The sequence below is a fragment of the Adiantum capillus-veneris genome, chromosome 13 (assembly GCF_014529385.1).
Source record: "Adiantum capillus-veneris isolate H3 chromosome 13, ASM1452938v2, whole genome shotgun sequence".
NCBI classification, from domain to species: Eukaryota; Viridiplantae; Streptophyta; class Polypodiopsida; order Polypodiales; family Pteridaceae; genus Adiantum; species Adiantum capillus-veneris.
In genome coordinates, this window is record NC_140943.1 from 65,926,220 (window position 1) to 65,938,082 (window position 11,863).

General features: G+C 40.6%; 1 pseudogene; it reads left to right on the forward strand.

Annotated features, from left to right (window-relative positions):
* Nucleotides 1–4,062: 4,062 nt before the first annotated feature.
* LOC147444175 (uncharacterized) lies at nucleotides 4,063–4,676 on the forward strand (annotated as a pseudogene).
* The last annotated feature ends 7,187 nt before the right edge of the window (nucleotides 4,677–11,863 follow it).

Genomic DNA, 11,863 nt, shown 5'->3' on the forward strand with positions numbered 1-11,863 from the left:
CCCCAACCCCCTTCCTCCCCTCCACCACTCTCCCATATTGAAACTCCTCAGTACACAACAATTGTACTCTTGTTGGAATAATCATCTTGCTTCAGTTTCACATATGGAAGCAATGGAGTAGATTGCTTCCATAGATACTGACTCCCCCCCTCCCTCTCCCATATTGAAATTCCTCAGTACACAGAAAATGTACTCTTGTTATGACAAGTAAAGAATCTTCTTTAATGTGTTTCACTTAATGCATATGCCAAGAATATGGTTTGCTTCATCCAAATATTTTATGTCAAAGTACTCATGTAACTTAAACTTCAATGCATCTATCTCAAGATTGTTCTTTCCTGTGATGAGCATATCATCCACATAAAGGGATTTCTTTGTGTAGAGGTGATAATCAGTTTTTCTCCGCCCATATCCTTGAGGCTTCATGAAATCATAAAACTTATCATACCATTCATGTGGTGCCTGCTTCAAGCCAGAAAGGCTTCTCTTAAGCTTACACACCAACTTCTCTTTGCCGTTCTCAACAAAACCCTGAGGTTATTGCATAAACGTCACCATGAAGATCGCCATGTAATAACGCTATCTTAACGTCCATTTGGACCTAATCCATGTCCCCTTTGGAAACCAGAGTAGTTATTTTCCACAAGGTAGTCATCTTGACAATCAACGACAAAACCACGTCAAAGTGTATGTCTTGCTTTTGCTTGAAATCTTTGGCAACTAATCTAGCTTTGTACTTCAACTTCACATCATTTGGTGTGACTTTTCAACTTATGGATCCATTTATACAAAAAAAAATTCCTTTTTGGCAAATGTACTAAGTCTCATGTCTGATTCTTCTTCAAAAAAATCCATCTATGATTTCATAGCACTCTCCAACTTAAGTGTGTCATCCCGTAACATAGCCTCACTATAGAAAGAGGGCTCATTACAACCTGTCAACATAATGTAATCCAAGTTCACCACAAACCTCTCAAAACCAGCAATGGCATTGTCAATGAAGTAGACTCTGTATGAGGAATAAGTTGTCCCACTAGCATTTCACCACCACTCAATGTACTGCCACTACTCTCAACATGGTAGAGCTACTATGAGAATCACTATGCACACTTTGCTCACCTTGTGGGCCCGTCGTAACACATAAGGCATCTCTACTACTTCTTTATGGAGCTTTGGAAAAATAAGTGTCAGTCTAAGGGTGACTCCACTTTTTTCATTTTGAAGGTCGTAAAAAAACTCCCCTTTTCTTTCTAGATTTACAAAAATTTTAACATCATTATTTGTTGACCATTTCACCACTATGTGTGCATTTGTGTGTTAGGGGACTAGGGATGATGGAAAAGTGCATTTCCCATATCCATTATCGGTCATCAAGGGCAATGGTGGGCCGATCGGTCTAGATTCGCTAGTTTGTAAATACGTGTGTATATAAAAAATACAATTTTATATTAAAACAATACAATTGCAACACTGATTAAGACTTACTTTTGATAAATCTTCCCTCCCCCTTACCTTTGGTAAGTCATTGTGACTCCTCACCTTGTTTAACCTTTCCTTTAGGGTTTTTTTGTCTTTAGAGTAGTGTTTGGGAAAGTTGTTTTCCCTAGGCGGCCATCTTTACTCCTAATGGTAACAATTGAAAGTACTAGTAGAATTTTTCCAATCGACAGGGTTTTTGAGCTATTTCTTTACGAGGTTTTTCTCTTTTCCTTGGTTTCAAACCTGGTAATCTAGATTTTGAATTGGCTCTAGGCTAAGATGAGCTAAACCTTTCCTGCACATTGCTTTAGAGTTTCCTTGCAATGTGCAAATATTGATTTTAATTTCTTAGAAAGCACCAATAGATATAGAATTATTTTATTGACAACTATGAAGACAAAAAAAAATTGTGAAAGATTTTCGAACTTGTCATGCATGTGAAATTTTTTTACCATGTTTCTTGGTAGTATCTTTTAGAGGCAACTTGACTTTTCCAAGTAAAAATCATGAGTAAGTAGCATCCTATGAAGCCATTCCTTTGGACATGTCCGAGGAACTCGGGATCAAGGTCATGCTTAGTGCAAATGGAATGTGTTCTGTTGTTATGTCCACATCTGCTACAATCCATAACATGTTTAATAAAAATAGTAGAATTGAGCTCTTGATTGTCACATTGTCTGGAAAGTCATAGGGTGCAAGGATCAAACATCATGTGGTTGACCACGTCAATGTGTTTGAATAGCAGTTCTGCAACTCCATGTTGATTTCCTAAAAAAATTATGCATAAAGTATTTTCCATGGTAATAACCACTCTTGTATTTTGAATTCATTGAAAAATAATAAAAAAATCTCGCTCAAAAGAAAGTTTTCAGAGCGGGCTTTTTTCTTCTCTCTCTCTCTTGCTCTCCCTCCCTCTCCCATCCCTCTATCTCCTCTCTCACTCCCCTTCTATCTCTCGCTGCCTCTCCTTATCTCTATTTTTTTTCTATTTCCCACTCTCTATGTTAAAAATTCTCTTCTTCTTCTTCTTCTTCATGCTTTTGGAATTGCAATGGATACCCATGGAATGCGGGGTTGGCATAAATGAACTAACAAGAAAAGCCGATGTTGTACTTCTTATAGAGACTTGGGAGCATGATACAAAAAGGATTAATGGGTTGGAGGATTACAATGTACATTCATTGATGTGGTCAAAGAATCTCAAACAATGAAGAGGGCAAGGAGGGGTAGCATGTATGATTGAGAAAGGATTGGAAGAGTTTGCATCAATTGTGAAAGATGACAATCACAAACATTATGTATGGCTAAAAATTATGACACCAGAAAGAGCACCTATTTTTATAGTCGGTTGCTACATTCCTCATCATGATTCCCCATTTTATGCTTGCATAGATAGAGACCATCCATTTTTTTATTTAGAGGAGGACATTGCTTATTTTAAAGGCAAAGGGGATGTAATTGTCTTCCGGGATATGAATGCTTACACAAAAACATTGCAACATGATACTCAACAATTTGATATGCCATACATTTCAAGGGATTTTGAGGAAGTTCACTTGTATGATCGTACTTCAATGGATGAGAAAGAGCTGGATCACCATGGAAAGTTACTTTTACACATGTGCAATAGCACGAGTATGCTCATTGCCAATGGTGTATCTTTGTGGAGTGAAACGGATGGATCTACATGTAGAAAATACAATGGGGATAGTGTGATTGACTATATTATACTCTCCAAAGCCATCATGTATCGCATGAAGATTTTTACGCTTGGCCAATGGCCCTAGAATCAGACCATTGGACCTTATGTATTGACCTTACATGTGGAGAAAAAACTAAGCATGATAATTTCAGTCAAAGGGAAGAGAAGTTATCTCTTTATATGGATATTAAACGGGCACCAATGTATATCGGTTGAGCAATAGTTATGGATGATTAAGCTTCGATATGATGCAACATTGGAAACTAAATGGGAAGCTTTCAAGAAAGTTGTGTCCAAGAATGCTTTGCCACAAAGCATGTCCATGGTATCAACAAAGATAGATCACACAAAAGGTGGTTTGATAAAGAATGTCAAGATGCTTGAAAGTCCTTGATAAAACTAGGTGAAACTATGGACAAAGACAACTATGAAAGTCATTTATATGCATACAAGGCATTGATTTAAAAGAAGATAAGAACATGGGAAGTTAAGTATCAATTTCTTCAAGTCCAAGAAAAGGCACGCGCATAAGGAAGATTTTGGAGAAACTTGAGGGGCAAGCAGGTTGAGAGTTTTGGTAGCTTGAATCTTATGGATATGTACACACATTGTAGGATGCCAGATAGAAAGATGCCATTTTATGCCATTGCTAGAAAGATTCCATTTTATGGTTAAATCCCATGTATGCCCTCTCTCTCTCTCTCTCTCTCTCTCTCTCTCTCTCTCTCTCTCTCTCTCTCTCTCTCTCTCTCTCTCTCAAGCGCACCCACCTCTACATGTGATTGTGTGTGTGTGTGTGTGTGTGTTCACGTGCGTGCGTGTGTGTGTGTGAGAGAGAGAGAGAGAGAGAGAGAGAAAGAGAGAGAGAGAGAGGAGAGACGATGAAGAGTAGCAACAAGAAGAAGAAGGAGTGTGAGCCTGCTATGGTGGTGCCATTTGCTCTCCTCTACCTCCATCTACGATGCACTTCATACCTTCATCATCCACGCTTTTCCCTCCAATTGCATCATCAACCTGGTTGATGACCATGATTGGCATGCAATAGCCGTCTTCTACCTCCTCAGAAGCTCCCCTGACAATGATAGTGTTTGTTTGTGCATTAGCTTCTACTGCACACCACCACGACCATCTCACCTACATGCGCCACCTCCGCCCTAACTCTAATCTTCATGTGCACTCTTTTGACAAAGTGGATTATGATGCTTGTCCCTCTAGCTCGGACTAGTTCATGTATTTTCCAAGGCAAAACAAGGTCTTGAGAAGTTACAAGGTGCATTATAAGGTGGATAATGGCAATAAAAAGGCATTTTATAACGCGGATGTTGACAATGAGAATGATGATGTTGATATTGAAACACGAAGAAACTGGATGACACACATGAGTGGAGAAGAATATTGCTTGCAATTTCTAGAAGGATTGGAGATGTTCAAATCCACCTTGGAACAAGGTTACAAGCAAAGTTCTATTGTGAGCAGGTGCATTTCCATACATTAACGATGTTCTAAATGTTAGAATTAGGTTTGTAAGAAAACACACATGGCTTGGAGAAGATGAAGGAAGCTCAAGGCACGCAACAGAGAGTATATTACTTAGTGTGCAATGGGAAGATACGATAGCCCTAGAGTGATGGGCGTATATACAATGAACGGGGGAAAAAACCTCCTAGTGAGGGAAAAAATGCCCCGATGATCCTAAGTGTATTCACACACACCACTACCACATGCATATGGTAACAAATCCCCCCTGGGAGTGATGAGGTAAACGAGAGCTGGCACCTATAGGGAAGTGCCATGCCCTAAGGACATGATCAGTCCACAAAGGGAAGAAAGCCCAAAGCTTTGCAGAAAGCATCAAACTTTTCACGAGACAATGCCTTTGTGAATAGATATGCAAGGTTGTCCTGTGTTGGCACATAAGCCAAGCTGATCTCTCCTACTGAGAGCCTCTCTCTAACATAGTGGTAATGCACCTCGATGTGCTTTGTGTGAGCATGAAAAATTGGGTTCCTCTCGCAACTACCAATGCGCTCTGACTGCCAGTGTAGATAGTGTTGGCAGTGTCATGTCCAACACCCAAATCATCCATAAGGCATCTAAGCCACACACACTCAATCGTAGCTGTGAAGACTGCCGTGTACTCAGCCTGGCAACTAGAAGTGGCCATAGTAGGTTGCTTCTTGCTCAACCATGATATGCATGAACTGCCAAGCATGAAACAAAAACCACTCATGGACACTCGCGTGTCAATACAACCAGCCCAATCTGAGTCTAAAAAAGCAGGCAAATCTAGTGGCTATGATTCCCTCTTGGGATAAAACAAGCCAAGATGTAACGTGCCACTCAAGTAGCAAAAAATCCTCTTGACAGCCTGCCAATGCTTATACCCTAGGCTATGCATGAATCTGTTGACCTAAGAGACTGCAATTTGAATATCTGGACTTGTGTTGCACACATAAATAAGGTAGCCAACAACAATTTGGTAAAGAGTGACATCGACAAGATCACCAGCATCATGAAGACTCAATTTCAAACTTGTTTCCATGGGAGTGGCAATAGGCTTGCAATCCTCAAGTCCAAAATTACATAACAATGTCTCTTTCTAACTTGTTTGGCACAAGTCAATATCACCATCACAGTGCTTAAATTGTATACCCAAGTAATGATGCAATAGTCCCAAATCTTTGATCTTGAAAGTAGCATTTAGACCAGCCTTAAATTCAGCAATATGTCTCTCATTTGGTCCAGTGATTAGCAAATCATCCACATAGAGAACGACAATAAGAAGTACATCACCCTCACGCTTTACTTAAATGTGCTTTCTATTGGAATGTTACGAAAGCCTCGTTTGATCAAATGAGTATCAGCTTTCTCATACCAAGCAAGCATAAGGAGATTTCTTCAACCCATACAAAGCTTTCTTACATCAGCACACATTATCCTCTTGTCCTTTCTTGACTAAACCGCGGGGCTGTGTTACATAAACTTCCTCAAATATGTCACCATTCAAGAAAGCAGTAACAATGCCTGACTGATGTACATCCCAACCAAAATGAGTTGCCAATGCACATAGAAAATGTATAGTAGTCATACAACAAGTGGAAGCAAAAGTCTCTTCATAATCTATGCCTTTTTTATGTGCATAGCCCTTCGCAACAAGTCGAGCCTTATAGCGATAAATCTCACCATCCGGCTTGCATTTCAACTTGTAAACCCACTTTGTACCAATGGCCCTTTTGCCAAGAGGCAAACCACATAAAGTCCATGGATAATTTTCTATAAGTGCATCATATTCTAATTGCAGGGCAACCATCCAATTTTTTGAATTTTGTGCTTCATCAAAAGACAAAGGTTCCTCAACATCACATAAGCTAGACACAACCAAAGCATAACAATCAGATGCATTAGATGCGTGGCGAGAACCTAAACAAGTACAACTAGAAAAAGGTGCATCCAATTTACTGTCACTCAAAATATGCACAGCCATTTTGGCATACCTCTAGCTTGCTCATTCTCAGCCCTTTCCTCATCTAGTACATCATGTACATCTGCATCAATAATAGGCTGATTTGTAACATTTTCAAAAACCCCCATCGACTGTGCATTTGCCTCATTGGAATTTACATTCAAACTTCCACCAATGGAAAGAGGAAACAAAGTGTCATAAATGTCCTGTGAGCTTACATACTATCTCTAATACATGACAACAAGGGCAGAACAGAATCTTCCACAAACACAACATCCCGTGAAACCAAGATACACTTTGTTTGTGGATGATACAACATGTAAACTTTGCTTTCAGCACTATAACCAACATAAATGCATTTGATAGCCTTATCATTAAATTGTTTGCGTTGCGTTTGTGGCACCAAAGCTTAAACCAAACAACCAAAAACGCACTTGTGCTGACTAGAAGGCTTTCTATCATGACATGTTTCATAAGGAGTCATAGACTGCAAAGCTTTGGTAGGACACCTGTTAAGTACATAAGTGGCACACATGATGGCCTCAAGACAAATCTAATGCAGAAAATCTTGAATTCTGACCATACATTATGCCATTTTTGTAAGTGACTTGTTTTTCCTCTCAACAACACCATTTTGCTAAGACGTATAATGCATTGTACATTGGTTTCTTATCCCACAACTAGCCAAAAATGCATTAAATTCATGAGACGTATACTCCCTCCCGTCGATCTGTACGGAGGGTGCCCATAGTACATCTCAAGTCATTTTCAACCATAGCGAGAAATTGTTTGAAGCACATAAACACTTTAGACTTTGCCTTAAGCGGATACACCTATGCATTCCTAGAGTAATCATCAATGAAAGTCACGAAGTAAAGGTAATTGCCCAAGGACGGACTTTGCATGGGCCCACAAACATCACTATTGTTAACCCTTATGGACACCCTATCACCTTCGACGAACGCCTTATCATTATTTGATTGAGTCATGGACCAGGCTTGTCAGTCCAATAGGTGTGTAGGTGATCGCCGATGAGAGACGCACCACTTATCCCATTTTTACATGATTTTTACTATGACCGGCCACTGTGGGCGCCCATGTGTGAATGGATCAAACTCTTATAAAAGGTCTATTTTGACATAAAATCCTCATTCTTTGAGGTGCATGCTAAGAAAGTGCTCTTGCTCTACCTCTATCTCCTTCTCCTTCGTGTGCTCACGGGTGTGTGTGGATGTGTATGCTTGAGAGAGAGAGAGAGAGAGAGAGAGAGAGAGAGAGAGAGAGAGAGAGAGAGAGAGAGAGAGAGCATTGCAGCGGCATCGACGATGGTGAGGCGGTTGAGCGTGGCAGTGGATCTTCTTCTTCGCAGCACAAGATCCTTCACGACGAAAGCATTGAGCAGTGAGTGACACACCATTGCCCCTTTGAACTTGCTAGGACTGTCTAGTTGTGTGCTTGCAGCCATTCGTGGCTCACACATGATGTTTTGGCAAGTTCCCAGCTTCCGACACGTGCGGCAAAGCGCACATTTTTGGCAGCGTTTCCGGGGACTGCCTTGCACTAAGCTTGAGGAGCACTCAATGCTACCTCATGAAGCTATTCACTTCTGTCATTTCTAGTTTTTGCTAAGTTCTGTTAGATTTGTTAAGTGGCCGTAATGTGTAAGTTTTAGCAGGATTTGTTAGCTCTGCTAAGTGCTACAGTATACATGTTTTGTTAGATCTGCTAAGTTCTCTAATTTGCAAGTGTTAGTAGATTTGTTAGTTAGTGTATAGTACTGTAATGTGTAGTAAACAGTGTGAAGGTTGACAGTTCTGACAGTGTGTAGTTTACTATGTTAGACAGTGTGTGAGCAGAGATAGTTAGTTAATTAGCTTTGTTAGTTGTAGGCAGGTTAGACAGAGCTGCCATGGGCAGCTACGTAAAAAACAAAATAAAAAGTTTCATTTTAGTTGGAAGGCTCACCAACAGTTCTAGAGTGTTGAGGTCACATGCACCTACGCTCTAGGTCACATGCACCTACGCTCTAGTCGTGTGCTAGAGGACGATCACATAGAGAGTGTCTCCATTTACGCGGGCACCCATTATTCCTCCACATTAGGCTCTATGCCCTCAACGGGAACCCAAGGTAGTATCACTCTCAAGACCCACATATTGCATCTAGTGACTCTTCGTGTGAATACGACGTCATGGAAGGTTACCCGATGCCTAATCCCAATAGTTCAAGCCAAATATGGATTCCATGGACCCACGGTCCGGGCCGAGCGTGTTCAGCCGCCTGAAAGAGACTTTGAGTAGAGACACTCGCTTTGAACATGGAGCTAACGATGTAAATGAAGGGGGGAAAGTAAATTCGCCATTCATGACCCATGTAGACCTTATGCTCCTGGAGAGCGTGCAGGTGAATACTCCATTCACTACACCCCCTAACTCTTCAGAGCTATTTCCCTCTGAGGTTATATTACCTTATGGTAGAAGCCTTGCCGAAGTGCAAGAGGTTGAGCGATATATCCTTGCAGCGAGGGAAAAGAAAATCAAAAGCTTACGTAAGGCAGAGCAATGGAGGGAGCTAAAGGCAAAGGCCCCTATGTCAACATCCATGCTAGTCGAGTAATCAAGTGCTCCTGAATCAGCAACCACTAAGGTTCAACCCATAGAGAGCCCATTGCATCTAGTTCAAAGGACACTCCTAGCACCTCAATTCTAAAAGGAGTGTTTTTAAATGAAAACTGGGAGTATGCACTATAGACGAAGACTTTAATCGACCTATATATAGGTCACATCTATCATGTGGGTTGGTTAGATGTCCTACAATTCACATCGGGTGCTACTAGCATAGGATTTAGTGGAGACGGGGGTGTGAGAAATCATATGAAAGTATTTGAACAAATATACGATTCCCTAGGAGAACACAATGACATGTACAAGAGAAATGCTTTAAGCCTGACCTTGAGTGGAAAGGTTGGGGATCGGTATAGAACCCTAAGGGTGGAAGAGAAAACAATTTACCCTACTCTTAGGCGACTGTTTTTGAAAGAGTACATACAAGAGCGAGTACTTTGGGGTGTAGTATCTTAGCTCCAGAAAGCCCAACAAGAGGAAGGAGAGTCCGTGAGAGACTTTATTAGTTGCTTGAAGCATTTGAATTCTTGGTGTAATTCAAATGAGCGCTTCAATAATAACCAATTGCTCGATAGATTCATTAGGTGACTATGACATGAGGATATCTACAATTGCCTAGTCATTAGAGGTATCACCACTTGGGAAGCAGTCACCACCAATGCGATCCAATGAGGAAAATTTAATGATTCAAGGAGAAAGAGTGTCCGTTGAGCCTAAATCTACTAGCTCGCAAGCATCACGGCATGAGCCAATGACTATAAAGATTATTGCTAAAGAATCAAAGATATCTTAGATGACTTTAGCGGATCTCACCAAGGCCATTTAAGAAAGTCCTAGAGACAATCGTGCTCCACAAAACAATCATATGTATCCAAGAAGGGAGCAACAATGGTGCTCAGTTTGCTATGGTCCGCATAGTACCAGTGAATGCCCTACTTTTAGAGTAAAATTAAATGGGAATTGCAATGCCTATGGGAGGTATGGTCATCAAGCCAAGGATTGCATAGTATCTAAACACGTGATGGCCAAAAGACCAAACTTAGCATGAACGGACAAATCTCGAGGTGCCTGCATTGATGCCTACCCCACCTCTTGAAAAATCGTCACAACACATGGTCCCTAGGGCCCAAAATGTTGTGCAAACAAGACCATTACCACCTCCAGTGCTAGGACCACAACCCCCACATCTAAGAATCACTTATGTGAATCAAATGGGTTGAGTCATCTATTGCTTGTTTGGAAGGCTGTGAGGAAGATATAGACCCTAATATTACCTATGGGATTGATGCACTTGAAGAAAGTCCACAATACTACATGGAGGACTATTGGAGACAAGTCAAACATGTCTATCAAGTAGGTGCTCTTGCGGCAAGAGACCAAAATATCAATTTCACTGCTAAGAGACCACCTCTTCTATGCTACGAGTGTGGGGGTCAACATCTTGTAGCCGAGTGTCCTATTAGACTACAAAAGAATGCCACACTAATGCAAACCAATCAAGTGAGCACATCTACTATGCCGATACTCATATGTAATCGATGTGGCATAGATCATTTGATGGCCCAATGTCCTAATAATCCTAATCCTCCAAAGATCACGACATTCAATTTAATTGAGGTTACCAAGGAGCCATCACAAAGTACACATATGGTACCAGTAAATGTACTACATAGAGAGCTTCGTAAGGATATAACTCAAAAACTATTAAAGGAATGTGAACCTTATTCTCTAATTGCAGTAACTCTCTACAAGCTAGTGAAGGAAGATATTCTTAGACGTTGTGCTCGTGAGGATGAGTATTTATACATACTGCAAGAATCCCACATGTATAGCCGGAGGACATCGTTGAGGGGAACTAACTGCTAGAAAGGTGTTGCAATCAGGCTATTAGTGGCCTACCTTATTCAAAGATGCATCACTTTTTGCAAAAGGGTGTGATGAATGCCAACGTTACAAGATCACACAATAAAAGGATAAAATGCCCTTACATCCTATTAAAGTGACTCAACCATTTGAAAAATGGGGTTTAGACTTTGTAGGCACAATTAGTCTAGCAGCTCGTAACACTCAATCTCAATATATTATTGTTGCCACTGATTATGTGACAAAGTGGATAGAAGCCAAGGCGACACGCAAGGTTGATGCAAGGTCAACCGCCAAGTTTCTATTTGAGAACATTATTATGCAATTTGGTTGTCCCTTTGAGATTGTGAGTGACAATGGTACTCATTTTAAAAATGGACTGATAAAGAAACTCACAACAAACTTCATGATAGCCCACCATAAGTCTACACCTTATTATTCACAAGCAAATGGCCAAGCTGAGAGCACTAACAAGAACTTAATTTCTATCTTAACCAAAACAGTGGAAGCTCATTGCACATATTAGGATTTGAAGCTGACTTCAGCTCTATGGGATTTTCGTACTTCTTACAAAGTGGCTATTAATTGTACACCATTCAAAATGGTATATGGCCAAGAGGCAGTTATGCCATGGGAGTTTGTAATTCCTAGTTTGCGGGTAGCTTCACAAGAAGGTTGGGATGGTAACCCTGTAGTTGAGTGTTTATATATCCTTGAGAGGTTAGACGGAGAAA